We start from the raw sequence: 23,819 nt of genomic DNA, 5'->3' as shown, positions 1-23,819 counted from the left end.
TTCTGTGTTTGCTGTGATAGAAAGCAAGTACAACACAAAAATCAATGCGGAACTAAAAGTGAAGGCAGTTGTGTCCAAGGTTTGTGTGTACCAATATGTATGCACATCCATTAGTAAGTAATTATGATTATCTAAGAATGAAATAAACATTTTTTCCCTTTAGTATATGTATATATTTTCAAACAGCTATCAAGTTTTTAGGATATTAATACTCATTAGGTTGTTTGAACCTGGCTAATTAAAAAAAGTGGAACTGTGACTTCTTTTGGCCAACAGAGCACCACAAAGAGCTCCTGAGACTAAAGGAGCTGTGAACCAAGCAAGCATGGGAAACTTCATGTTGGATTAGATTGACATGCTAATAAGGCAAAGGGAGAAAAGACCACTCCCCTTGAAGAGAACCACCCCAGATAAGACACAATTGCCCTCTGGGTGATGTCACCTTCACAGATTACAGAGAGTTGGAGGGTAAAGGGAAGAGGTAGGTAGACAGGGAGCTTCCACCAACCCCACCCGCCGACCCTCTCGGGGGCTTCTTCTGGACCTGTGCACATCCATTGACAGACAGAGCCCATCCCAACCGTTGGAGACTTGAAAGGCAGGTTCGTAATTGACAGTATCTCTGCTGCCCTCAGGAGCATTGCCTCAAACCAGAGGTCTCCCCACCAGGGCAGAGAACAGCCTCTTAACTTCCTGCGCTTCGAGCACACTCATCTGTTCTCAGCCGCAGATGGGTGCTGGGCTGCCTCCCACTCTGAGCGCTGGGTGGAAACAGTCTTGGCAGGTGGACAAAACGGACGAGATGACAAGCGCTGTTAAACAGCAAACGGGCAGGTTGTTGTAACACATGCTTAGGACCTTTCTTCTTTTCCCGTGCCAGGGCCGCACCCGGGGCCGGCCGTGCCTAGGGCGGGCGGGTGTTCCGGAGGAGCAGCAAGCCCCTCCGTATCTCGAAGCTGCTGTGCAGCCTGCTGCTCCCTGGATCTCCGCAGAGCAGGGCCACGGCTGAGAGAGGCACTTCCGGGCCCTCCAGAGCTGTCGCTTGGTGGGTCTTCTTCAAAGCCCCCTGGTCTTCCTAGGTAGGAAGATAAAAGCCTACTGGAGGGGAAACTTTTGGTTCATTTCAGATCTGTGTATCTGCCCATTCATTCCCATCTAGGTGACAACTGCTTGCCAAGCACTGTTCCCCTTTCTCTGATACTTTTCTCAGGAACTCTGCAGCACCCCATCCTAGAGGTTCTCCTGCCTCCTTAGCTCCTGCTCACTTGAAATGTTAATAAACAGAGTGGTGGGCTGTGGAGATTCTGGCCCTCTCTCCCACCACCCCAGGCCAATGACTTAAGGCTTCTTATTTACAGGCAAGCTGTTCTCTTAGCTTCCTCTAACCACCACGTTCTCCCTTTTCCAGCCCAGGAGGGTCTACACAAAGCTGTTCAAACCTTCATTCTTGCCTCACCTCATCTCAAAGGCCCTGGGTCTCACCCAGGGAGGGCAACCCAGCCAGCTTCTCACCCTGCACTGCCCAAAAGCCTGAAGCCTGGATCTGTGTCTGGTCTGGGAGGTGCAGACCTAGAGGGAAGGCAGAGGACCCAAGACAGGGGCAACAGCTGCAGGCAGCTTCCCATGCTGGTGGCCCTAGTCCTGCGTTCAGGAGGCTCACAGCCTGGGAGCCCCCAGTATGAACCTACTACCAGGAGAATGTTGCTGTCTCATTTCATCGGCACCAGAGATGTCTGTCTCCAGCTGCCATATCGTCATCCCCCCAGCTGTAGGATTTACTATAATTTCATACAGTTCTGTAGACAGATATTGAAAAGGCATCTGGAAAAATTGATAGCATATCAAGGCAAAGATTTCATAAAAGTCATTTTTTAAATGCCCAGTCATAGGTACCAGCACACAAGTCCTCGCAGACACATTCAAGGTCCCCAAAGACATTTTTCCTGATCTTAGAGCGCCCCCTTTGGAAATGATGTTCCTACTGCACTGGCCGCATGGGCTTCTCAGCTCACAGTTGAGCTCTGAGATGGGGACAGGGAAAAAGCCCAGAACTGGTGAAAGGAAGAAAAAGGAAGAAAGGAGAGGGAAGGGCAAAAGGAGAAGAAGAAGAAGGAACTGAACTCCAGGAAACGTCACGTGGTCACAATGTCGCGTGACAAGCACTGCACCACACACCTGACATGCATAATCTCATTAAACGCTCACGCGGAAAATAAGCCTCCAGCCTCAATTTACTAACGAAGACACAGAGAATCCAAAGGACACAAAAGTAGTGGCTGCCAGGGCTGTCGTCGTTTTCAAATAACCAAACCCATGCTTTTTGGTTCGAGAAAACTGAATTATAGCTGCTGCCTTCTCATCTCTCTCCACAAAGGCTTTTTTCAAATTCTGCACTGAAATCACAATGAGAAGAAAGAACTGTGTTCAAGGGACTGACATTAGAAGTTTCAGGGGGCTTTGGCTAGAAATGGAGAGCCCTCTTGAAGTAACAATAGTCAATGGCAGCTTTTACAAACATTCCTCTTCCCCAAGTTTTTATCTTTTTTTACTCAGTGGTTTGTGAATGGATGGCAGCTGCCACAGCATGAAAAGAATTCAGGCTGAGAGTCAGAAACCTGCTCTGGCACCAAAGGGCTTGGCCTTAGCAGCATTTGGTAAGTGAGGAGAAAAACCACTAGGCTTCAGATTTTGATCAGCATCCAGGAGGCAGTTTTGAGCTGTAGAAGCATTACCTGGTGATCACAAGAAGAGAAGCATGGAACTACCCCAAAGTGCAGGAAAAATTCAGGATCCTAGAGGTGAGAAGTCAAGTCAGGAGCTGGGGGTAGCTGAGTGCTAGAGACAGGGACATGATAAGATAAGAAGGCACATTTCTCCAGAAGGGTCCTCGAATGGGAGCTTTATTGAATCAAGGGCAAAGGGGGAGCTCTTATCTGGAAGTCCCTTAAAGGCATTGCTATTCCAGTGTGTGGGGGGATGCAGAAAGCCAGAAAAAGGGCTGGGTGCTCAGGATATGGTGGGGTGTGTGGGACATGAGCTTGACTCAGAACCCAAGGGTCTGTCTCTTTTGAAGCAGTCTGGGATGAGAACAGAGGAATTTGTGTACTAAAGAATTTCTTTAGCATAAATGTGCTTCCCCATGGGTCTGTGCTTGAGTGGAAGCCCGGCTTCCCTATTTCCTCATGGCAGGGAACAAAGCAGGGTAAGTGAGCCTGAGATCACCTCACTCATCCCTTGGCCTCCATGTGTCACTGCCTTCCAGTCCTAGGTTTGGATTTCGGTTGACTACACCAGAACTGACTCCACTTTGAATAATAGAGTGGGCTTGAAAGAGAATTCCTTGCATGTCCTTACCGAATTGTACCCTGGAATGTCAGAAGAAGAGGGGAAGAAGCAAGATCTGATTCAATAATGTTGTCATGAAGAAAGACAGAAGATTATGCAGAGATCATCTTCAGGGGGTAAGGCTGGAGATGCCCCACATCTGCTCCTCAAAGTGCCAAAGGCCTCTTTCTGTCTCATGACTGTCTTCATTAGCAAACACATCCGTGAGGTAAGGTAGAGAGGACAGGTCTGTTTTTGTAGGGACAAAGTGTAGAGATCCTTTTTCAGAAGGACCTTATTGAGGAGTCAGACATGGTAGGAGTGGGAGCCTTTCCCTCCCTGACAACCTCGTGAGCCAAGATGACCTGAGCACTGTTCTGATCAAGCAGAGGTCAGTATTTGAGCCCTCTGTGGGCAATGCAGCTCTTCAAAGAAGAAAACACTATTCTCAAGCTCTGGACACTCAGAACCTTGCCTGTCAAATGCAAGACAATATGTATAAGTAAGATTGTTGTTTATCTCCTAATGTCTCCTAAGTGATGACCCACATGAGAAATTTCTTTCAGAATTTTGAACCAACTCATTGTTTAATCCCATAAGAATAGAGGATAGTGGGAAAGTACGCTTCCCTCTTTTAAATAATGACAGCTATGGTAATATGCCATGTTTCCTTTTTTGCTTTAACTACCAGGAAGCGCTAATCAGATTGTGTAAATTACAATAAATATGTTAATTAATCTTTTAGATTAATATGTTTGTTTATTTCTTTCTTCTTCAATCCTGGTTTCCTTTTTTTGATTTCTATTTAACTGTCTTATTATAAATGTCCTTTGTTTAAGCTGTTCAAATTCATCTTTAGAAAGAGGTAAATATTTTTATAAGAAACAACAGACTACTTAATGCACATTCATTGGGATAGCTGGATAAGTCACACAAAAACTAAATTTTTGGTGGGGGTGGGGGAGGGGCAGAACTCACATTACATCAACACTGTCTTCAGTGATAAAGGACAATCTTCTGCATTTCTCTCCTGCCTCTTCCCCTGCCTCCACCCTTACAAGGACAAAGTGTCGAGGGCATTCTTTAATCTCCTGTCTTCTAATTGGTGAGAGAAAGTGGTGCCACTCATCAGTGCTCTAAGTTGGAGAGATTTAATTAGATCTAATGACCAGATAAATAGAGAATTTTGAGTAAGGACCTTTGGGGACTGAATGATATAAAGAGGATTATGTTGTTATATTTCCCTGCACTCATTGCCATGGCTGAGGCTACAGTGGAAAGAGAAATAAGGCACTAACAAGGGTCAGATGTGTATGCTGTTGTGGGATGGGTCGAAGAGAGAGCAGAGGGTGACCCTTGGGCCATGGTGGAGAAGGTTCTTGGAGTAAAGTGTGAGGTCAATGGAAAGATGAAGTGGGGGTGAGCACTCAAGAGGATCAAGATATTTGATTCCACTGCCCAAGTAATTCTTCCTCCTAGGTTACCCTGCCTGCAGCTTGACCTGTTTCCCAAGCGTTCTGTCTTCCTGTGACCCTGGTGTCTTTCTCACCCTTGAGGAGAGCCACATGCTTGGCCCTAGAATGGATAGAACTCTTCACATGTCAGATATCCTATGAACTGGACTAAAAGGACCTGTCCCCTTTGACAAATCGCCTTTATGTAGTATAATCAGGATCATTTTGAATATCCTTGTGCTTATCACTTAGGGCCTGGAGTGTCAGAGATTTCTCTCTCCTCAAAGATCATCTGTAGAGTTAGACTATTCTAGTCTCAAGAGTCTGGGGATTCAGAGGGAGTGTGGCAGAGACAGGGATGAAGTCAGTCTGCAAATACTCCAGGTCTGACACATTCTCATATTGGGATGGATAAATTCTTCTCTGGAGAAAGGTCAGCTGAAGCTATGTGGCTTGAGAGAATGAGAACACTTTTTTTTTTTTGGAGTAACCACCATATTTCCAGCATTTGGTCAGATACTTACATCTATGATATCACTTAATTCTTATAATATCAGAGACTGATACATAATACATCCTCAGCAAGTATAAATAAAATGCACAAATAATTAAATTATCCTAAGAGGCATTACAGTCCTTGTCATACAGAAGAGAAAACCAAGGCTTAGGGAAAATAAACAATTTGCCAAAGTTTACACATCAGTGGAGCTAGGATTTGAAGCTAAGTTTTTCTTTCTGGTACCAAAGATCATTCTCTTTCCAGTTTGACATGAATGCAACACAATGGTCCCAACATTTTCTAGACAGAATGACAGACTGTTTAAACTAAGTTTGTGTATAATTTGGTTTTAATAGACCCCAGTTTGCTCACCTATAAAAGGGACTGGCTATGGCAGCACCTTGTAATGAAGGAAGCAATTACTGTTTCTTTGCCAGAGAGTTAGTAAAGCTGAGATAATTTGTATAAAGATGCAGCCTACCTTTCTTCTAAGCCAAAGCCCTGAACTTGGTGATAAACAGCATTAATGTGATGTTAACTCTATTTATATGGCTTTCTGACCCAGGAGATGGATTTACAGATGTGCTGAATATGTTTCACCAGTACCTAAGAGTGATGCTTTATTTCACTCTGGACACTTGGTAGCATCTCAGGCCATTAAGGAAACATCAGACATACACACAACCCCTCAGGAACACAATAGAAACAAGAGACATATGGAAAAACCCTAGCAAGAGGTCCCATTTACAAATATAAATGGCAAACAGCCTCTTGTTTCAACTTTCTGTAAGACGCTTAAAAGGATTCCCAGGTCCTTAACATCCTTTTACTTCTCAGAATTATTTTATTTGACTTTAAGTATTTAGAGAACATGCAATATACAGATCATATATCATAGAAATGTGCATTTGAAACCTATATCTCATTAACAATGTCACCCCAATAAATTTAATTATAAAAAGAACTATTCAGATGAAAGTAGAGTTTAGGGCCCAAACTATTTGAATTGTTGCCTACATCTTCTACTTCAGTTTGACCAAGGAAAGACCTTTGTAGGTTTAGCCAAGGAATGACCATGATAGCATGAAAACATGTTAGTGAGCCACATGCTCCTGAAGTAAGTACATCCCTCACTCTTCTGTAGTGTAATGATTGCTAACTTTCACTGAACAAATTATTATGTTCCAGGATCTGTGCTGAGGGCCCCAAATAAATTATTTCATTGAATCCTCACCACAATTCTCTGAATTTTAGTTATTATACCCATTGTACAGATGAGAAAAGTCGAGGCTTCAGAAATCAATAACTTGTCCACAGTCACTTAGTTAGCTAATCTTTTGCAGAAGAAAGGTGTGATCCCAAGTCTGTCTGAGTCCTAACTACACAAGGCCACTGACTTCAGTGAGATGTGTGCTTTTAAGAATATTGGACTGTTGAGGTGAAGGGGACCAGTAAGGAGACTTAAGAGAAAGGAATTTTGCAATGTTTTTTTTTTTATAATAATGTGCAGTGTACCATGGACAGTACACAGTCATGTGAAGTCTTGGGATAAGTTCTCTTGGAGGCTGACAGGACAAGTCACAATCCTCTTCCATTCACTCATTTATCAATGACTTAAGTTAGACAACCAACATGTCTTGTGATATTCAGTGGATATACAAAATTAAATAAATCCTAGTCTCTACACTCAGTAAGCTCACAGTGTAATGGGGAGATAGACTTCTAATTAATGACTGTACTGCCATTACATGCTTTAGTGAATGGAAACTATGCAAGTCCAAGGGACAAAGTGGGGAGGGTAGGGGCATTCAGATTAGATGAATTTACAGTGATGGAAGGAGCAAAGGCCTTTGAGTTAATTTAAACAACAATAGAAACAACTGGACTTGAATCTTGTTTGTATGGTCTTGAGCCAATTCAAACCGTTTGAGCTATACTGTCATTTTTTTTCTGGATTACAAAAATACTGATCTAATTATATTACCAACCCTAAAAGCATTGGAAGAGGATTAAATGAGGTAATGTAAAGAAAAACACCATTATTCATCATCAAAAATGGCAAAGGCGGAAAACTGTAAGTTCAGAAAGGCAAAAAGCAATGTAAATGTTTCTATAATATAAGATTAGGTAGCAAGCAATGTAATAAAACAGATGTTGATGCTCCAAGGGAATGTGTTTTCCTGGGAATTTGAAATCAACACCACCCTTCAGGGCACCAAATTTCTCCATGTGGGATAGAGGAGAAAAAAATATTTTCAGAAATTGGCAGATATAATTCTTCCTATGGCATAAGTATAAAAAAATTGATTATCTCTCAAAAGGATGGATTAATCAAATCATAAATATTTATTGATAACTGTTGGGGTCCTCCCTGCCTGGTCTCAGGAAGCTGTAACCCCCCATGGCTAAGGCTGAGCGAGAGACCTCCGGACCAGAAGCCACTAAGGAGACAAGCTTATTTCCCTGGCAGGAGCGCTGCTTCTGCTCCTTGCCTGGCCCCCAATGCTTGATCAGTTAGCCAATGACGGGTAAGATTCCCCAAGGGGGGAATCATCTAAGACAGGCATGATCATGTGGAGGCCCCAGGGAAGGACTTGGGGGGCTGTGGAAAAAGGGGGACATTGACCCCTGTCCCCTCGCCTTTGACAAAGCTTGAGTCCTTGTTCTGGCTGTGAGAAATCCAAGTGTCCCAGCTGCCTTTGTCTCCTCTGCCCAACTCAAGCCTGTGGAAATAACAGGGGTGGTGCAGTCCAGACCAGAGTCAGCAGACCCCCCGGGGTAATTAGACCTGGGGCATAGGATATGCAAGATCCTGTGAGACTTGCTTGCTGAGGATGCTCTTGAATATGAAGGCACGGGCAGGAAATGAAACTAGCCCTGTAGCTTTTTAAGTGATAAAACCCCAAACTCAGTGTGAGCTCTGTCAACTATTTGAAAGATACCTACTTGTTTGATCTTCCCTGACAGACTATAATCCACAAACTGTATCCATACCCCTACCCAATACTGCCTAATAAAAAGCCTACTCAGGTAGTGACTCGGGGTGCTCTCCACTAGAGAGAGTGGCCATGCTGTTCCTATTCCTCCACAGGACTCGGTAGTCTGTGTATATTTCTCTTGTATCATGAGCAGCTGCAGCATTCATGGTCACCGCGGGCCGGTGGCTGCAACAGATAACAGCCACATACCCAGTGCTGTGGTGATTTCTATGTAGAATTTCAAAGAGCCAATGAGTTAGTTAAAAAGAAAGGAATAAGATATATTAAATAACTAACTACCAAACTGCAACTAACTCTTGTCACAGTGGGTGAAAGAAAAACCTAGTGTAAGATCAAGCAGTGAAACATGCTTTTGTAGAGAGGTGGGAGCTGAATTATATCTGAAAGAAAGGCTAAGATTGAAACAGTGGAAAGGAGAGCAAAATGGAAGGAGAAAAAAAATGAGGGGGAAAGAGAGAGGCTAGGAAAACTGGAGAAAAACAATGAAAGGAAGGAGAAAAGTAAAGAGAGAAAAGCCTGAACAGAAGAATTAGAGCATTTTCAGAGAGAAGCTGGGAGGCATCTGGAAGGGCTTAGCCAGAAGGCTGTTGAAGCAGAGTCAGTGACAGCAGGATAGGCTGGGTGATACTAAATTATATTCTGAGCTGTGGAGTCTGCACTTAATGCTTCTATCAGATGGACTATTTGGTCAGTTAGTGACAGGAATTGTCAGGCTAGAAGAAGTTTGGCTTGGTAATAGTTTGAAGGGTGGCTTGAGGGAAAACCAAAAGCAAGAAGAAGAAAGCCCAAAGTCTGAGACTCTCTGTAATCTACACTACATTAATGAGGGCCTATATATGCAAGAACAAAGAGGAAAAGCAGATCTGAGGGAACATAATAGGACTTGGAATATTAGAAATAAAAATAAGGAATGAAAAAGAAGAAAAAAGTCAAAGAATCTTGCTGTGATTCTGCTAGGATGAGAAGCTTGATAAAAATGGTTTCTCTTGGGGTAAAATAAAATAAAGTAGTTGGAAAGAGGATGCATGATGACTTCAAGTGACAGTGTGTTCAGTCTGAGGTGATGGGCAGGTCACTGCCTTGGAAATCAAATAAGCAGTTGGGACAATGAGATTGAAATGGCAGAGGTGAGATCAGGGCTGGATCTGTGCATGTAAAAATAATCTGGAGGTGACAGCCAACAAGTTCTTGGAGGCACAAAAAGAAAAAGACTAAAGAAAGGTCTTCAGAGAATCTCACACTTAAGAAAGTAGGATAAAAATGAAACATTAATGAGCAACAAGGAACAATCCCAGAGATGGAAGCAGAACCCCCAAAATCTGGTATACAAAGATCAGAGGAGGAGAGAATATCACAAGAGTGAAATTGTCAATAGTGTTGTACTACAGAGGTCAAAAATAATGGAGCAGAGGGCCACAGGGCTATTTATTTTGTAAGAAGACATATCAATATAATTTGGGAGCAAACACCAGCCTGTATTTAAACAAAGACTAGGATATCAGAAGGTGAAGACATCTGCAAAGACCATCAGCTTGAAGGTTTTACCAGGAAAAAAGAAGAGTGGGAATGAGAAAGCATAATAGGATCAAACACAGGGATTTCTGAGAGCTGTAGACTGCAGCACGTGGAGAGAAAGAGACTACAGTTGTAAGAGATGGGGGAACCAGAGATATCTTGTGGAAGCAAAATCCCAAAGGAGACACAGGTCCAGAGTTCAAATGAAGCACTTATCCTTAAACAAGAGGAAAGAAGCATTTCCTCTGAGAATAAAGGGGGAAAGTCCACTTCAGACACAGAGCTTATATGTGGTGAAAATGAGAGTTCATGAGATGTTCACAAAAATGCCTTTAATCTCTCACTGCTCTGAAATGGCCAAGTAGCATGAGTGAGAAAGAAGTCTTTGATGGTTTAAGTTACTGAGATTTTCAGATTCTTATTGTAGCATAACCCGCTCATCCTGACTGAATACAAGTAGAGTTACCTTCTAACATTAGGATAGTAGGGAGGAACTGGGTTTTTAAGAAAAGAAAAGGTACAAAATAACAACTGTAGTAATATCCAAGCAATTCAAAAAGATACACTTTCCCATCATGTGTTTGCAAAATTTCAAACCTGTAGAAAAGTTCAGAAACTAGTATAATGACCACCCACAGACACTTCACACCACATCACCAATTGTTAACATTTGGCCACATTCATTTACTCTGTCTGCATGTAATGTATATGAACACACACACACATACACATACCCCTTTCTTCTTTCTTAAAAGAAAATTTTAAGAGTAAATCATAGGTGTCACAACAGTTCACTGTGAGCATCACAACATGTGTCTTCTAAGAACTGAAATGTTCTTGGGTACAATTATTGTACCCAAGAATTTAATATTAACACAATAATTTTATTTAGTACACATCCATATGCAAAATTTTCCAGTTGTTTTTAAATTTACTTCCCCATGCCCTGGCTGGTGTAGCTCAGTGGATTGAGCTCTGGCCTGCGAACAAAAGGGTTGCCAGTTTGATTCCCAGTCAGGGAACATGTCAGGGTTGCAGGGCCAATTCAGATCCCCAGTAGGGGTGCACAAGAGGCAACCTCACATTGATTATTTTTTCCCTCTCTTTCTCCCTCCCTTCCCCTCTGTCTAAAATAAATAAAATCTTTAAATAAATAAATAAATTTCCTGCCCCATTTATGATCCCATCAATGATTACATACTGTATTTGGTGTATATATATATATATATATATATATATATATATATATAGACAGTCTTACTCTTTAATGAGCTGGGTATGCCCTGTGAGGGAATAAGAGTTATAACATGTAAGATCTGCTTGGATGGAGAACACTGGCTTTTGCCTAACATTTTCTGTGAATACGTCATGGTAATGGTGTAGTGATGATGATGATAATGATGACAATGAAAAGGAAGATGAGGGACAAATAGAATCAAAGGAAAATGACAATTTTTAGATGTTTAAGAACCAACCAAGAATAAATAGCAACATAATTAGGCAATGTAAAAATTAATATTAATTAGACTCTTTATACTCTACCAAAAACATTTAATTACCATGAATTAAATAATAAATCATTTAATCTATGTGAAATTAATTTGTTATAGGTTCTCTACACATATATGCTCAATTAGCTTGGCCAACCCCTCCCAACTTTAATTAGAGTTGGCATTGGTGGTGGAATATTTATTTATGGACCAGGTGCAGTTAAAGAGAAATGAGCTACATCCACACTAGAGAGTGCTAAGAGGGATTTAAGATACTAAAGACTGAGAGACACCTAGAATCTCAAAGCTAGTGTGACCTTTGTGGTCATTGATTTCAACAGTCCTTTATATCATAACGGTCTATGACAGCTATAATGTGAGGCTGTGTGCTGTTCTCAGGATTTCAAGATGATTAATAGAAATGCAAGATTTACTCATGATATGCCTGGAAAGGCTAGGGAAAATATCAGATATTTTTTATTTTTTGTTTTATCTCTGGCTGGAATTACATAAACTCTGTACAGTAACACTGGTTATTTTCTGCTGGCCAGATGTTCCAATGCTCCAACAGTAGCTGATAAGTCTTTCCTTTTAAGAAAGAGGGGGGAGGGTAAAAATAATTTTTCTTTAATCAATGAGTTTATTTGGTAAAAGAGATTTTTTTTAAAAAAGGAAAAAGTGCTAAGGAACTAACATTAGACATCCTGCGAGTGAAAAGATAGAAAAACACTGTACTGGTCCCAAACCTTCATTTATAGATGATGAGATTGCCCAAATGACATACCCAAGTTCATGCAGTTATTTAATAGAAGCAATTAACAGCAATCCTTCTAGCATATCAAAGGTTAGTTGAGGAGTAAATTTAGTGAGCTAAAAGCAGGAACTCCCTGGTGACAGCAAGTCTCAAGCAGGGAAGCTAGTCAGGAGGCTGTTCCTTGCAAACCAAGAGGAATGATGGTGTTGTGCTTCCTAGCAGTGGGTGGATTGGAGGGTTATGTAAGAGGTTTGGTCAGTAGGCCTCAGTGACAGAGTGGCTATTCACCTGGGGGTGTGAGAATAGTGGAGAAGAAAAGGAATCCTCAAAAATGACATTCAAAGAAAATGACATTCAGATTCTCCATGGCCACTTTTGAACAGTGCCATTTGTTGAGGGAGAGAGCACAAAAGGGAAATAGAATTGAAGACAAATGCTAAGAAATGACCTCAAAAGGCATGGGAGGGCCGAGATTCTAAGATTCATTTCTGGTCCTAAAAGGTTTTGGGGTCTTTCTAAAGCCAGGGACAGAAAGGTTAAGAAGTATTCCCACCTGGCTATCCAGCTCTGTGCTGGCAGTTAGAGGACTCTACCTCAAGTCAGACACCAGGGGTCAGTGCAACCCCAGGTTCTCTAGAAGGAGCCTAAGGGTCCCTTTCATTGAGCGCCTGTTCGTTAGAAGAGAATTTAAGAGAACTCTAAAAGACAGATTCGTTTATGATAGCAGCATTTACAAGCAGTTGTAATTATGGTGTATGGAAAACAGTTATTCCCTCCTAAAATTGCTCTTTTAATTTTCTCTTATTTGTCCCACAGTGAATGTTATATAAGCCTCATTGCCTCACATACTGTCTTGGATTTGCGCACAGAGACTCCTAAACATAGAGCTATGAAACACACACCACACTGTAGCCTGAACACAAACATTCATGCTCTGATTACTCAGACAAACTCTGGGACAGCTCCATAGGTGCCCCTGATGGGACTTCCCAGCCCAGCTGCATCTCACGCACAGCTTGCTGAGATGCTAAATAACCTTTCCTCACCCATCTGGGGAACACTTAATCCTCTTCCAAAATCCACCTAGAGTCTCCTCCCCCATGAAACCTTCCCGGCCAACCCCCCTACCCCACCTTACTCCACCAGATAGACTGGCTCCTCTATCCTTTATGGTACTATATTCCTTGAGCAGACATTTTTCACCTGTGAAATTTTTACCTACTGTCTTGTTCACATGTCAGTCTTTATGTACAAGGTCTTATGTACCTTGAAGGTGAGGGCCTTATCTTATGTATTACCAGTCCATAGTGTTTAGCTTAATAAATGGAAACGCTTGATCAGTCAGTTTTGTGTTAATGAATGATTAAGCCTGAAGAGGCTGGCTAGAGTGTGTAGAGGTGCAAGGAAGAAGGCAAGGATAAAACCCCAATGAAGCCTTCCAGTGCGGTGGAAAATCACAAGAAGGGGCTGACCTGGTCTGAGGTTCCAGAGACACAGTGGACATGATGCAGAGAAGCCTACAGCAAACTGAAGTGTGAGGCACTTGGATGTCAAGCACAGAAATTTAGGCTTGATGAGACAAATAATAGCAGATCATTGTAGATTTTCATTCTGATAATGGAAAATAGTTGATTTCTGCTTTCTCTCCTCAGGCAATAGCTGAATATACTGCTCTCTAACAAAGACCACAGAATTGGATGCTTTCTGGAAACATTGGCTTGAAAACAGCTCAGTTTCCATCTTTCCAACCTCTGCCAAGGAAAGTGGGAGAAGAAGTAGGTGTCAAGAGCTTTCTGAAACTTCTGTGACAATATGGGTACTTTGAAACAGACATGCATCCTGTTTCAAAATGTCTTGGATGGTGGTGAGGATGCAAAGAGGCAGGACACAGCAGGATGTCTAATTCCACCTTAAAGGGAGTAAGTATCCTTAGAACCAGATTCTAGGGGAGGTGGGCAGGGATGAGAAACAAAACAAATCTTCACAATCAGAAGCAATGACATTTAATAGAGTGATTAGGCAATGACATTAAGTTCTCAGGCTATCTTGCAGTAATTAATGCGGGTGGGTGAAGGCCAGATCTATTAGGGGTGAGGTGTGCAAGACTGTTCTTTTGATTAAAAGTATGTCTTGGGAGGCTGGGGGAAGCTGAAATTTCAGGGAAGTGTTGTTATTAATTGGTTGTCTTTGGCCTTAAAATGGTCTGGACTATTAAATAACTCTCTTTTCACAGTGGTAGAATGGTGGGAGGAAGGAATTTCAAGTGAGCAACAGAGGAAGGTACTGGTGCCAAGAGTCTTTCGTTAGAATCAGACACTTGCAGATACATTAGATTCTTCTCCATCCACCAACATTTCCTTGTCTTGGTTCAAATGCTAAAGGAGCTCTGGATTCCTTCATTTTCCCCTTTACTGCCAGTGAGTGGAGCAGTCCTGAGAATCACTGTAGCTTTGTATCTAAGTCCCTATCCACAATCCCATGCCAGTGACAGTGGAGAAAAGAGGCCTGAGTCTTCATTCTCCACCTGGTTTAGGAATATCATGAAAAAGTCAAGAATGATAAAGGAAAATAAAGGAAGATTGATGTAAATTTTGTTAAGCATAGGCTCCCATACTCTCTTGAAAGCAGTGACCCTTAAAAAAGTACTGTCTACAGAATTTGAGAATTAATAGGAGACTTAAAACCTTTCAGACAGATGATTCCCAGAATTTTGGATTTTGTGGGCCAGTAAAATTTTTTTTTAATTAAGAGCAATTTTTTTAACATTGTCAGGTAAAGCAATGACAAATAAATTACAAGCCACCACTAACAAAAGTACATAAAATGTAAAAGGTAGGAAGAACATAATCAAAATGACTATAGGAAATTAAACAATACAATTTACTCTATGAAAAACTTACTTTTTTCTAATTTTCCTCATTTTTTAGCTTATTTTTTGAACAAATACCCATGTAACTGGGAGAAGGTTTGCATATGCAATTTCTAATATGCCAGCAGAAACTGACTTGCTATGGAGAATAACTGTAACACTCAATGAATGCTCATTAGGTGTTAGTAAGATGAAGGTAATAAAAGTTACAATGGTCTATTTTATTTTCTTTGTAATGGTTTATTTTAATCAATTTAACATGCACTAATTCATTTCATCTCCACAACAAACCTAGAGGTGAATACTATTATTATTCCCATTTTATAGAGAAGAAACTGACTTTCCCAAAGTCTCACAGTAGGGCTGGTAGAGTCAGAATGCAAACCCAGGCCCCTTTGGACAAGGCCTAGGGTCCTCATGTGGGTAACCTGACTCAAATGGAAACAGCCTGTGTGGGGGAAACCAACCAATCAGTTTGAAACTTTGGTTGGAATTAGAAAGAGGGGTGTGTGTGTGTATAGTGGATGTAGAATGTGGGCATGTGTACATGCCCTTCTTTGGATTATTAAAAAAATCTTACATCTTCATAGAAATGTAAATCTTATTTGATTCTTCAAGATCCCTTATGAAAAAGATGGAGTATATTTTATTACATCTATTTTAATATGGGGAAACTCTGTATAAAAATAGGTTATTACCATTAATAATAATTATAATGGCCAATATTTATTAGCATTTTTACATGCATCATTTATGTAATACTCACAATAACCTTAGTAGCTTCATAAGATTATTACACTGCTCAACAGATTATTTCTGTTTTATAGATTAACTAGAACTCAAAGAGTATAAAGTGATTTGCCCAAGGTCACAGAGTTAGTGAATGGAGCTAGGATTCTAGTCACGGATAAATATGAACTCCTTGCAGCCTGAATCAATCAGGGCTTTCTGAAAGAAAAACAATACAAAATTTAAAATATAAAATTAGATGCCCGGGAGGGTGATAGTGGGGAAAAGAGGGAAAGAGTCACCAAGAAACACATATAAAGGACCCAGGGACAAAGCCAAAGGGTGATAGGATTGAGGGTGGGGAGGTGGGCGTGGGTGAGGAAGTGCGGTGGGTGGGGCGGGAGAAAGTGGTGGCAGGAAAATGGTGTCAATTGTACTTGAACCATAATAAAAGTACATAAATTAATTTAAAAAATAAAATAAAATACAATTAGGTGGACATGTGAAGACCTACTTAGAATGAGAACTATACATTTAAAAAAGTTCGTACATGCCAAACATTACAAAATGCAGAAAAATATCTTTATTAATTAGCTATCTAACACATCTTTACCTTCCCCTTCTTTTTGGGAGGGATGGAGGAAGGTATTGTTCCTCGTGTGTGTGTGTGTGTGTGTGTGTGTGTGTGTGTGTGTGTGTGTTTTAACCAGAGAAGGTTTATTTAAAGAACAACATACATATGAATTGGTTACAGGAATTTGATCTTACCCAATTGTGAAAGCTAAGTATTCTGCTTCACTTCCATTTTCCAAAATCTTCCACAAAATGCTCCCACTGGCCCATTATAATTGGAAATATATAAATTAATATTCTGAGAAATGTATTTCAGCCTAGTCAAGATGACACAGAATAAAGCAGCATCTTATTTTCTGCTGATGTTGGTTAGATGGTCAATAAATGTCAAAGTGTCTAGTGGATAGTGTAAGCCCTTTATGTTGACACTGATTATCTATCTACATGTTATATTAATTTTTGAGAGAGGGGTATTGAGTTCTCTAACTATATTTGCATTTTTTGTACTTCCCCAATTGTACAATTCAAAATACTTCCAATAAAAAATACAAAATAGCCACTTAATCAATGTTTGTAATTTTAGTGTTTATTTACTCTGGTAGCCTCTTCATATAATATTGAGGTAGAAGAGCTCTTAATCTTAAATAATTATGTTTTTATTCATACATATAATAAAAATATGTAAAATTGCATACATTTATATTTGTAAAAGATATGAGTAGAGTTCCAACCAAGATGGAGGCATAGGTAGAAACACTTCACTTCCTCAGACAACTAAAAGAAGGAAAACAACCAATCTAGAAACAATAAACAATCAGAAGTGCCAGAAAATCAAACTGCATGGAACTCCAATGACAAAGGAATTAAAGAAACATTCATCAAGGCTTGTAGGAGGGGTGAAGATGGGCAGCTGAGTGAGGACGTGGGGCAAGGCAGTGGACTCACAGGTGAGGTGGGGCTAGCTGAGAGGACTCGTGGCACGGTGGTGGACCAAGTAGGGAGACAGGGCTGCTTAACAGGAAACTAAAGACTCAAAGCTAGCTCTAAACTACTGAGGAGGTTGCCATGGTGGGAGAAACTGCCAGTCTCACATGAGAGAGTTCTTTGGAAAGTGGGGCTAAAGCAAAGCAAGTGAGCTGCATTGTTCCCTCTTTCACTCCTCCCGTAGAGACAGCACCATAACACAGCAAAAAGGGAGGCCTCACCTTGGTGACTATCTAAGGCCCTGCCCCTTAAAACAGGTGTTCTAAAACAAAGAAATATGGCCCAAATAAAAGAACAGATGAAAACTCCAGAAAAAGAGATAAGTGATGAGGAGATAACCAATTTGTCTGATGCAGAGTTCAAAACACTGGTAATCAGGATGCTTACAGACATGATTGAGCTCAGTCGCAAAATGAAGGAGGAAATGAAGACTGAAATGTTAAATAAAGCAAAAGCAAAATACACATGGAACCAACAGTGAAAGGAAAGAAACTGGGACTGAAATCAACAATTTGGAACAAAAGGAAAGAATAAACATCCTACTGTAACAGAATGCAGAAACAAGAATTTAAAAAAATGAGGAGAGGCTTAGGAAACTCTGGGACAACTTTAAGCACTCTGACATCAAAATCATAGGGGTGCCAGAAGGAGAAGAGGAAGAGCAAGAAATTGAAAACTTATTTGAACAAATAATGGAGAACTTCCCCAATTTGGCAAAGGAAATAGATTTCCAGGAAGTCCAGGAAGCCCAGAGAGCCCCAAAGAAATTGGACCCAAAGAGGAACACACCAAGGCATACCATAATTACATTACCCAAGATTAAGGAGAAGGAGAGAATCTTAAAAGCAGCAACAGAAAAGGAGACAGTTACCTACAAAGGAGTTCCATAAGAGTATCACCTGATTTCTCAAAAGAAACCTTACAGGCAAGAAGGGCCTGGAAATAAGTATTTGAAGTCGTGGAAAACAAGGACCTGCATCCAACATTACTATATGCAGCAAAGCTTTCATTTAGAATAGAAGGACATCCCCACTAACAGTGCTATCAGCTAGGGTTCTCTTTTCTCTACATCTTCTCCAACACTTGTTGTTTGTTGATATGTTTATGATGGTCATCTTCACCGGTGTGAAGTGGTATCTCATTGTGGTTTTAATTTCTCTCTGATGGCTAGTGATGCTGAGCATCTATCTGATGGCTAGTGATGCTGAGCATCTATCTTTTCATATCTCTCTGAGCCCTGTGTATGCCCTTCTTGGAGGAGTGTCTGTTCAAGTCTTTTTCCCATTTTTTAATTGGGTTGTTTGTCTTCCTGGAGTGGAGTTGTGTGAGTTCTTTACATATTTTGGAGATCAAACCCTTGTCCAGAGTATCATTGACAAATATGTCTTCCCATATAGTTGGTTTTCTTTTCATTTTAATGCTTTTTTCTTTAGCCATGCAGAAAAAAGCACTAAATTTGATGCTTTTTAATTTGATTAGGTACTATTTGTTTATTCTTTCTTTTATGTCCCTTGCTCTAGGGGACATATCAGTGTGAATATTGCTGTGTGGAATAGATGGAACTGGAGAGCATTATGCTAAGTGAAATAAGCCAGGGGGTGAGGGACAAATACCATATGATCTCACCTTTAACTGGAATCTAACTAACAAAACAAACAAGCAAACAAATTATAACCAGAGACATTGAAACTAAGAACAATCTGATAGTTACCAGAGGGGAGGTGGGAAAGGATAATGGGGGGAAGGAGGGAAGGGTTTTCAGAAACAACTATAAAAGACACATGGACAAAACTAGCGGCAGGAGTGGAAGCAGTGGAGGGAGGTGGGGATGGCTGGGGTTAGGGGGAGTGGTGAGAGGTAAGTGAGGACAACTATAATCAAACAACAATAAAATAATTTATTTTAAAAAATAAAAGGGCAGATAAAGTGCTTCCCAGATAAGGTCAAGTTAAAGGAGTTCATCATCACCAAGCCCTGATTATATGAAATGTTAAAGGTATTTATCTAAGAAATAGAAGAAAATAAAAAACTATGAATAATAAAATGACAACAAACTCACAGCCATCAAAAACTGAACCTAAAAAAAAAATGAAAATGAAAACTAAGCCAACAGCTAGAACAGGAACAGAATAGAGAAATGGACATCACATGGAGGGTTTTCAGTGGGGAATGGAAGGGAAAGAATAGGGGGGAAGGTACAGGGAAGAAGAAGCATAATTAATTGGTAGGCACAAAATAGATGGGGAGAGGTTAAGAATGGTATAAGAAACAGAAGTCAAAGAACTTATATGTACAACCCATGGACATGAACTAAGGTGAAAGGGATGCTGGAGGGTGAGGGGAAACAGGATGTGGAGTGATAAAGGAGAAAATTGGGAAAACTGTAATGGCATAATCAATAAAATATTATTCAAAAAGATATGTATGTTTTACATATAAAATATAATCAGAGACATTTGTAACGTATATAATGTTTTAAATTACAATATATGACCATGGTGTACATTGTGAGGGTCCCTCCCAGGGCCTTGCAAGTGGCCCATGCAAATGAAGCACCCTGGCTTCAGTTTTTCTGCTGATTCTTGCCCAGGTTTGTTTACAAAGACCCAAATCTTGATCACTATACTGGCTCTTTGGTGAAAGAATCAGGACCAGAATTCAAGAATGACTCAAATACAAGTGCTCTCTGCTCTGTGTAAAGAGTAATGATATATCCCAGACTTCCACTGTGGTCCAACTAAAGCATCAACATATCTCAGTAAGTTCACTTATATTTGTCCCAGAATGTATTGTGCATTTTGTTTGAGAAAAATGTGAACATTCAACCAAACCTCCCAATCTCAATGTTAATGGAGAAGCAGGTGAACATGTGAATGAAAACTAAGGTTGTGATTCCTGTTTTTAGTAGAAATTTGGACTATATTTCCTTCCTACAGAGTTGTTCCACTTACCTGTACTTTCCCTAGCAGAAAGAATTCTGCCCAAATGAAAATTGTCCATCTAATATTAATTTATTCCTGAATTCTGTACAGATTAGATTAATTCAATAGGTATCTACCATAATCTTGATATGATAGTGAATAAATAAAGCATGGTTAATGTAAACTCGTGTGCTTCTTATACTTTTCCACTGGGTTAGAACATAGAGACTGAGCCCTGTGGGTATAGCTGCTGGTTAAAGATTCAGGATTCCTTCCATTACAGCTGGTGGCAGAGAGAGAACATAATGATTATAACAGCAAGAATATCTTACTTTACTGAACAGTTGCCATATATTTTGTCCTCTGTCAAGCACTTTATATGAAGTATATCACTGAATCCTTCCAAAAACCCTGAAGGTAGGTAGTTATCCACTATGATATCATGGAGGCAATGCTCTTCTAGCACAAGGCAATCATTCTTGAATCAGTGAAATTCACCGAGAAAATGGGAGAGGTTAAGGCATAAAGATGAACCAAAGTGCCTTTGAACAACAGCAACACACCCAGAATCTGCTCACAAACATTGGCATTCCTCTGTAGGCTTTACCCTCTCCACCCTGTGTCAGGGAGGGAGGAAAAGTCACTTTAATAATCAATGTCATTAAATGCCAAGGACAATCAAACACAACTTCGCATGAAATTTTTACCACCATTGCTTGCAAATTTTTAATCAAGAAAAACATCCCTATTTTCCTTCCCTAATAAATCCTGGCTTCCATCCACCCACATTAATCACTGCAAAATGGCCTGAGAACTTATTTAATGTCACTGCTTAATCACTTTATTAAATGCCACTGCTCCTAAGTGTGAATATTTGTTTTTATCTCATCTCTGGCATCTTCCATAAAGCCCTAATCTAAATCCCAACTCTTTTTCAAAAGAATATGAGTTTTCCCCATTTGTCACTCCTTGCCACAAAGATCAAATGGTACATTCTGAGATGCATCAGAAAAAAACATTCCTTCTAACATGTGTCCCTTTTGGTCTTATTGTCTGAAATCCTATCATTACATGTTATTGCTATAGACTAAGTATGGCCCTCTCCAAATCCATCCCATATAGGGGTAACAATATTTTAACTTTAATTTTTATTTTTAGTTGGTATTTGTCCTGAGGAGAGAAAGGGACATGAAACTTCAGGAATAAGAGGTTATTCCTGATTGAAAAAGAGCTAAGAAACAGAGAAAGGGAGCTTCTGTCACCCATAGAAATATTACCAAAACAGAGTTTCTGCTCCATTGCCAAAAACTAAGATGTGGTCATGTGACCAGGGTAAGATGTCATGTCCAGGCTCACTAGAGGAAGGCAAAAGTGTAAGAGGATAATGAGATGCATAATTGGTTCAGGACAAGTCTGCTCTGGAGGAAGATGGGTTTGTTTTTGTTTTTGTTTTTTTTAATTCTTAGACAAAGAAAACTAAGTGTTCCCTATATGTCATGAAGACAAATTCTCTAGAACAAATATTTTTGTTCCAGGGATGAAAAGTTGATTTCTCTGTGTCTGCCACTGCCAACTGATTGGTAATGGCTTGCTGAAGCACTGCGCCCAGGATTCTGAGACTTCAGTAATCGCAGCTGGGAAGAGAGCTGTACTGAGTTAACAGGACTATTGTGGAGAGAGGAAAGAATGTCATGACTTCCAAGTAACTGCTAACCCTGCACTGACAGATTAGTTAGTTGACTCGACGCTGCCATGGGGACAAGAGAAATGCAGGTACTAGACACCCACCAAGGCCTCTCACCTTTTATTTCATTTAACCCTAACTCTCCTTTCTCACAGAAATTTGGAACTTATGTTATTGGTTGCACATATTTAAAAGGGATCTTAGAAATCCTCTGCATCTAACTCCTCACTTTATAATAAAGACTAAAATAAGAGAAATGGTTTTCTTATTACTTTGAAATCTAAATATTTAAATGCACATTTCTGTAATCAGGGTTATTTTATTGTATAGAACAGAACAGATTTCTGAAAGGGTCACCATAAAATATTTCAAAATATTTTTTGTTGACATCCATTATATAAATAAACATGGTTTTCTGCCTTGGCTGGCATAGCTCAGTAGATTGAGCTCGGGCTGCGAACCAAAGCACCGCAGGTTCGATTCCCAGTCAGGGCACATGCATGGGTTGCAGGCCATGGCCCCCAGCAACTGTACATTGATGTTTCTCTCTCTCTCTCTTTCTCCCTCCCTTCTCTCTCTAAAAATAAATAAAATCTTTTTTAAAAGTTTAGGCAATTTAAAAAAATAAAGATGGTTTTCTTTATGGACTAAAATTATTGGCCACTGAGAGAATTATGTTTAAGGATTTAGATATATGGGAAGAATCGCATTCTAAAACCTCAAAACTATGTATGATACTCATAACATAGTAGAAATCTACTATGGAATGTAAATAAAGACTAGTTTTTAACACCAAAAATGTTATTTCTTTTCCCCATTTGGTCCATAACCCTAGTAAATAAAGCAGTATGATGTTATCCCATTTTACAAGGAGCATATTACACAATGCTGGTCAGTACAGGGTTGAGCCTTGTGTGCAGGCTTGTCTTATGCCATACTTTGGGCTCTTAATGTCTTTTTTCTATTGCCTCCTTCTGTGTCCTTTGGCAAAAAGAGCATGTCAACCTTTGTGGATTAATAAAGAAAATTCATACTCTATAATATGAGTATGAAAAACTCACTTATTGGGTCCAGGAAGAAGAAAAGAACCCATCAGCAGCAGAGCACGAAGGATATTGCTAAGGGTGGATGTGAAAAGTCAAGAGGGCCTGGCTGTCTCTGACACAGAGGAATCCAGGATGTAGTAGACACTAGATGGATTTATCACTCTGTTCATTCCCAACGATGTCAACTCATTCTTGAGGGGGTGGAGGAGTGGGGAGTGGAGAAGCACTCTAAATAAGGGTGTCTTATCATGAAACTATGAAACTTAGGACTCAGGTAGGTAGTATTTTTTATTTCAACTAAGGTTGGGATTTGAGAAGATAAAGCAGTTTAACAGTTGAATTGGTTTAATCTCTTTCTAGAATTAGATGATAGGCAGATGATAGATAGATAGATAGATAGATAGATAGATAGATAGATAGATAGATAGATAACTGTCAGAAAAGCTAGTATTACAGAATGACATTTGGCTTTCTAGACCATAGTTTAAGATACTGAAATGTTGGTTTCTTGACAGAGAAAAGAATGCACATCTAGTATACACATGCTACCTGGGTATTTATTGATTTATCAAATAGACTTTATGCTAAAAATAAAGGCAGAAAAAGAAAAATCCCCAGAAACGAATCAGGGTAACATCTATAACAAGAGAAGAAAATAATAGTGGAAGCAAAGGCTGGTGCTTTATAATAGAAATTATGGGAAGAAAACTGAAAATAATACTGAAAAAAATATGTGTAGCCTTAGTACACCCCACACACCACACCTGGGATGATAATAAATGATAGGCATCATCTCTCTGCAAAACTTTCTCATCATATAAACATGTTGTTAATTCTCCCATTTTAAGGAAACCTTCTTTTGACCCCCTCATCTCCAACTTCATTTCTCTGCTCCTCTTTATTGCAAAACCCCTTGAAAAAGTCACTGAGTTTCCTTGCAGTTTCCTCTGAGTTTCCGATCAGTCAGTCTCATACCTT

The 23,819-nt window shown here is 40.1% G+C and overlaps 1 pseudogene; it reads right to left on the bottom strand.

The window, feature by feature from the left end:
* Nucleotides 1-851: 851 nt before the first annotated feature.
* Nucleotides 852-23,819, bottom strand: part of LOC123817633 — a 145,941-nt pseudogene continuing 122,973 nt past the window's right edge.

The sequence above is a fragment of the Phyllostomus hastatus genome, unplaced genomic scaffold (genome assembly GCF_019186645.2).
Source record: "Phyllostomus hastatus isolate PE091 unplaced genomic scaffold, TTU_PhHast_1.1 phas_contig_113, whole genome shotgun sequence".
Classification (NCBI taxonomy): domain Eukaryota; kingdom Metazoa; phylum Chordata; class Mammalia; order Chiroptera; family Phyllostomidae; genus Phyllostomus; species Phyllostomus hastatus.
This window is presented reverse-complemented; position numbering and strand designations above follow the sequence as displayed.